The following is a 7,059-nucleotide window of genomic DNA, read 5'->3' on the forward strand; positions in this document are numbered from 1 at the left end:
TCCAGTGTTCTCTCAGTAAATATTTGATGAAAGAATGAGCGAATGTTTTTGAAAAGATCACTCTGGCTATTTGGAGAATGGACCATAGAAAGGGTAAGAATGGAAACAAGGCGGCCAATCAGAGTAGAAATTGTGCTGGTGGTTTGGACGAGGGTGGTATCTCTGCTGATGAAGTTAAATGGGTAGATGTGAGATATATTTTGGAGGTAGAGCTAAATGCACCTAATGCATTTCACGTGGAGATGAGGTAAAGAGAGCAAAATATCACTCCCAGGGTTATTGGCTTGAAACCCTGGGTAGATGGCATGCCATTTACTGAGCTAGGATAGAATAAGGGAAAAACAACCTTTTTGAGAGGATGAGGTAGGAGGGTGGGGGAGTGTGGAATCAATTGTTATGTTTTGGGTATGTCAAGATGCCTACTTGACTTTAAGTAGTAGAGACATCCAAGTAGATAGTTGGATTCATGAGTCTGAAGCTCAAGGAAGAAGGACAGGTCTGAAGAAACAAATTTAGGAGTCACCAACATATAAATGCTACAACGGAGTCACATCAAACAAGCACTTAACTTATTAAAATCAAATTATACACACCAGCTATATATAACATACTCCACTTGGGTAAGTTACTTATCTTCTCTAAATTTTAATTTTATCAATCTCATTTCAGCTTTGCTTCTTCTAAATATGGACCTTTGTACATATTTTTCTTTCTTCTTAGAATGTCCTCTTCTCATTTTTCTCCATGGCAAAATCCTTATATCCTTCAAAACTCAGTTTATATGTCCTCTCCTCTACGATGCTTACCCTGAATGTCCCCTCCTTGACATAGCCCATCTTTTTCCCGTGATTTCTCCTGCCACTTTGTAAGTACCTCTATTTTAGCACTTTTCCTATTGCATTATATTTATGTTTCCACATCTGCTTTACACCAGACTTTGAGCTTTTTGAGGGATGAGCCTATATCTCATTTATCTTCATATTATGTTTGCCTAGCACGGAATCTGTTTCATCTAGTAAGCAGTTAATAAATCTTGTGGAATTACTGAAGTGAAATGAAATAAACAAAAATCCCCGAAACTGCCAACCTTGTGGATTTAGGAAAGGATCTATGTCTTTTGCTTGGTACTTTGTAATAAATTTTGGCTGAATGAATGAAGTCAAATGGAAACGGTCAGACTTGTATCATTTCTTACCTTGATAATGTCCAGATGACTCATTAAGGGACCATTTCCTCTTCAGGACAAAACAAAACAAAACAATTAGAAACTGTCGTCAATAAAAGCGGCAAGGAATTGAGTCACCGGTTTGTAAAACTGGAATTTCTCCAAAAACCGGTATGGTCTGATTGGCAGACACACTTGGTTTCTCAACTGTAGCCAAGGGAGAACACCAAGTCTGTCTACCCCTATAGTGGGAGCTAGTTGGGAAATTTTGTTGCTGTGAACAGAGTGATCACTCCATACCCCCAAAGTATGTTTCTGAGAGCCTTTCTCTCCTCCACTTCCTGCCCATCATTTAACCAACTCTGTTGTCGTCTGTACAGCATGCTTGGCATAAGCTGGGACCTAAGGAAGCAGAGGAAGATTAGACACGGCCTTTGCTCTCAGGTAGCTTACAGTCTACTATGGACAGAGAGCTCTTTGAAACGGAGCAAGAAAATTCTCTAGGCACTGTGGTATAAATTATAGGAGGTAAGGGATTAGTCACTCTGTGGTGGAAGGATGGGCTGGGCTTTGTGGAAAGTTAGGAACGCTTGGTAGAGGAGAGAAAGCTTGCACACCCTTAAAAAATGAGATGTTGACAACTTAGACGAGACAGATAAAGCTATTCTAAGTGAAGGGAGCAGTAGCAACAGATGTAAGGAGGCATGAAAAAAAAAACCCGTGGTGTTTGGGATCTACTAGTGATTCTGCAAAGCTGAAAGCAGATGATGCAGCAACAGGCACAGCTGGACAGGTGGGTAAGGACTCCTCCCATAGACCTTATGGGTAGACCAAAAAGTTTGATTTGATCTTGTAGGTACTAGGCGCTATCAAAGGATGTTAAGCCAGTGATAGAAACAGTTTTCAATGTAAAAAGATCACTTCAGCAGCAACATGGAAAGGAGGCAAGTCTGGAGTTAGGGAGACCAGAAGAATATTGTGTTAGGGTCGCCGAAGGAGGAACACACGAAGCCAAAAAGGGTGAAGAATTTAACATATTGTAGTAGTAGTCTAGTGAGGAAAGGAGGCAGTAGTAAAAGGGAAGAGGGGAAGGGAGCGGGGCATTTAGTGGTAAAGTTGGTAGGACTCCCTTTGTGACTGACTGTAGGAAGACGGGGAAAGGGAGAAACCTAAAACAATTCCCACGTCTCAAACTTAGGTGACTGGGTGAGGGTCGCTCTGTTCATGTAGATGGGGAATAATGGAGGGCTAGGTTTGCATGAGGACAAGATAATAAGTTTAATTTTGAGTAAGTTGAGTTTGAGATTTTCTGTGGGACATTTGAGTGGAATTTGTAATGATCATTTGAAAATAGGAATTCTTTTTACTTTAAAAAGGGAGGTATAAAATTATAGATCACAGCTGCAGGGCTAATTAAAATAAAGTGTGATTGGTTATAGATTTTTTAAAACCCAGCAACCCCTCACACATAGACAAAAATCTCACTTTTCCTGGGGCTAAGTTCTTAATTTCAAATTCTCAAAATTCATTAATATTCCATCTAGTACTTTAGAAATCCAAATTCTTACATTTTGTTCATTGCAGCATTATTTACAGTAGCCAAGATATGGAAGCAACCCAAGTATCCATCAATAGATAAATGGATAAAAACGTTGTGAGATATATATATAAAGAATTGAGCCTTACCATTTGCCACAGCATGGTTGGACCGTAGAGGGTATTATGCTATGTGAAATATGTCAGACAGAGAACGACAAATATCATATGATTTCACTTATATGTGGAATCTAAAGAATAAAAGAAACAAACAAACAAAATAGAAAAGCTCATAGATACAGTAAACAGATTGATGGTTGCTAAAGGGGCGGGGGTTGGTGGCTGGGCAAAAAGATGAAGGGATTAAGAAGTACAGCTTAGAGTTACAAAATAGTCACTGGGATGTAAAGTCCAGCACAGGGTATATAGCCAATAATATTGTAATAATTACTTATGATGCCAGGTAGGTACTGGAAATATCGAGGGGAATACTTTGTATAGTATATGATTATCTAACCACTATGCTGTAAACCAATATAAAATAATATTGAATATAAACTGTAACTGAAAAATAAAATAAGACAAATTCTTATACTTTTGTGCATTTTTTTGGCCATCAAGAGTCAATAGAGTACATTTTTCAGGCTTTAATGTAAATGTGATGCAAAGTAAATGTAACTACTCAGATATTGTAATCGAGACTGATTTCAAGTAAATATTTTCAGAACCAAAGCTCACCTCATGGTGGCACTCGGGTATTGTCAGAATGAAGGGTTCTGCAATCATCTTACTAATCAGTGGACAGTTCACATTGAAGTAAAGAGTTAGTGTGAATTGTTGGTCCATAGACTCCACAATTAAACTCCCTGGGGAGAACTTACAGGGGAGGTTATGCTATGCTGCATTAAAAAAAAAAAAATAGTTTTTTTTATTGATTTCAGAGAGGAAGGGAGAAGGAGAAAGAGATAAAAAAAACAAAACATCAATTATGAGAGAGAATCATTGATAGGCTGCCTCCTGCCTACCCCCTCCCTACTAGAGATCAGCCCTCAACCCGGCATGTGCCCTGACCGGGAATCGAATGGTGCCCTCCTGGTCCATTAGGTCTATGCTCAATCACTGAGCCACATTGGCAGGGCCATACTGCATTTTTAATTTAATCTGCATGATCCTAAAGCAATCTGCATGATTCTTTTAACAAGGCTGCATTGCCTCATATTATTGATGCCACGATTAAAGCAGTAACAAATGAAATTTCCTTTGGGAATAGACTGTTTGGTATGATGCAGTTTAAGTAATTCTGTATTTAGGAAATCTAGTGAGGACCCCAGACATGAATTTGAGGCCACTTAGTGAAACATTTTGCCACCTATGAGAAACGGGATATTTACATAGTCACAAAGCATGTCTCACAAGGCACTAACTAATTACAAAAATAAAAATAGTACATTTACAGAGAGAAAACTTGCAGACACTATGTTAACTAAAGATATAAGTGATAAAGCAAATATGGCAAAATATCAATATTTGTGCCATAGAAAGATTGTTTTCCTTTTTTGAGTAGAAAAACCAAAGGGACAAGGGAGGGTTTGTTGACATTATTGGTCAGCAATGGAGCCTATCTTTGATCTCCATCTGTGAAAGCCCAAATCCCATAAAGGTTTCCAAATAAAACATTTTCCTTTGAGAATTGTTGGTGAATCCTAGACTCTATACATAGGAAAACTCCCAAAAGAAAGACACAAATAATAAAACTCCAGAATAATGTTATTCTGCTGATTATAGCCTGTAGAGGTGGGAGTTAGTTGTCCTTACTTCTACAATATTTAATGGAGTGTCAAATCATATTTATAAAGCATTTTTAAAATGCATTATAGACTTCAAAGACACAAAACTTCTCTACATCTCTGGGGGTCAGCATTTTGTATATTCTCAGCCCAAGATAATTACCAATCTGTCTATTTTTAAAAGAATTGTTCTTTTAGTGAGAAGGAGAAGATGTCTAGAGGAGGTTTTTGTTCAACATGTCAGTGTTTGCATGATTTACAGTATAATTAACCAGCCTTATTGCACCAGCAGACCAGTTCCCTTCACTATTCATCATGTTTCCAGTGACTTCGGATCATCAACTCTGCTGGGAAGAAATACCTCCTCCTTAGAGATGTAAAAATATCATATCCCTGGTCATTCTTATTTGCAGAATGTGATCCATTCTTATATACCAATTGTTTTACAGATCTAAAGAATTTCCCTCCTCCCCCTTATTTTTATATTTCATTACTCTTGGAGCTAAAATCTAATTAAATAGATACATGTAAAATCTAATACCACTTAGGAAGAATTTTGTTATTCAGTTGCTTATAATCACCAGAACACATTTGTTAAGGTATAATTGTGCCGCTTAAAAGATATACAAAATCTGGTAACTCAAAGTCCAAAACAAAAACACCTTTTTTATAGAAAAGTTGTAAAAAAAATAGTATAAAAATTCAGATAGTTAATGAACAAAAATACTTTAAATCTCTATATTAAAGATTTATTAAGTATTTAAAAAACTCCAATGTGTCTACTTCTGGCCCAGTAATCCTACTTCCAGGAATTTACCTTAAATATATACAGCTCCAACATATGAAAATACATATGAAAAAGGTTAATTATTGCAACATTGTTTGTATTTGCAAAATATTAGAGACAACCTAAATGCTCATGTAGAGGAGAGTGGTTGCATAAACTATGGAACAAGAACATAATAGAGCACTATACATCTGTAAAAAAAAGAATGAGGAAGATTTCTGCAAACTGATATGGAATCATCAATGGATGGTTAAACTAATGGGTGAAATTTGAATGAGAAACAGGATCTTTATATCGTAACAAAGTATGTTCTCACAAGACATTTCTTCATTACAAAGAGAAAAGTAGTAAATCTATAGTTGAGAAATTTGGCAGATACCATGTAACAAAATGATCTCAGTAAGTGATAAAGCAAATGTGTTAAATACCAATATTTGGGAAGTGTGTTAAATACCAATGTTTGGGAGTCTTGGTGAGGGGTTTACAGGAATTTTTGTCCTATTTTTTTTTTTTTTACAACTTTTCTATAATTCTGAAATTATATCAAAATAAAAAGTTAAAAAGAAAGGTAATTATAGCACTGCCTAGGAGTGTGCTAAGCTACAGCAAGACAAAGGCTGTAATCAACATATATATAGCAAGTTAATTCTACCACCGCACTGGCCTCCTTAGCAGAATAGCTAGCTCATGGAAAGCCATTATGGGGGAGTAGGGGGTCGTAGGAAGGCAAACACCTTATTAGATGTTTCCTTCAATAAAATTAAGAAAAAAAAATACACATATATTTGTTTTTGAAAAGCTGTTGGAAAAGAGTTTTTGATAGCAATTTTGAAAAACTCACATGTACCAGAGATAAATTCTGTGTTTCTAGTCATTAAACAACAACAACAACAACAAGGTTGGATGAAGATTTCAATCTAGGAGACCTAAAAATCAAAAAATTAAGAAATGGAATAATTTCTGTTCTCTTCCCAGAGAGTAAATTTAAATAGAAATTCTAATTATGATGGCAATGAGAAAGTTTTAATGTTACTGATGCAGAGACATACTCCCAAACTGTGGTTTGTTTTTTTTCTATCACATAGAGAGAAGTATATGATCATTGGAAGGACTGTCCTAGGTAATGAAGTCATAATACTACTACTGTGATGACTTGAAAAATACTATTCTAAATATAATTCATATATCCATCCATTTACTCTCACTGCAACTCTGTGTAGTAGATATTATTTTTATTTTTTAAAATATATTTTTATTGATGTTGGAGAGGAAGCAGAAGGAGAAAGATAGAAGCACCAATGATGAGAGAGAATTATTGATCGGCTGCCTCCTGCACGCCCCACACTGGAGATCGAGCCCACAATCCGGGCATGTGCCCTGACTGGGGATCGAACCATGACCTCCTGGTTCATAGGTCGATGCTCAAACAGGCCAGGCAGTAGGTACTATTTTTAGAATCAGCTTACCATTGAGAAAAACAAGGTTCTCAAATTTTCATGATTAACTGTGCTCTTAGTGTCCTAGTAATTTTTTCATGGCAACTCAGGCCAAAAGAAATACCTAATAATTCCATTTATTAAGTTGTTAGAGCCAAATATCTTAACACATATTTATGATTTCACAATTTAGTAGCCATTGAAAAATACATATAAGTTGAAAGAGAAAACAGAATTCTTATTTTAATTAAGTAATCACCATTACTGCCCGGCTGGCATGGCTCAGTGGTTGAGCATCGACCTATAAACCAGGAGGTTGTTATTCGATTCCTGGTCAGGGCACATGCC

The sequence above is a fragment of the Myotis myotis genome, unplaced genomic scaffold (assembly GCF_014108235.1).
Source record: "Myotis myotis isolate mMyoMyo1 unplaced genomic scaffold, mMyoMyo1.p scaffold_m19_p_17, whole genome shotgun sequence".
NCBI lineage: Eukaryota > Metazoa > Chordata > Mammalia > Chiroptera > Vespertilionidae > Myotis > Myotis myotis.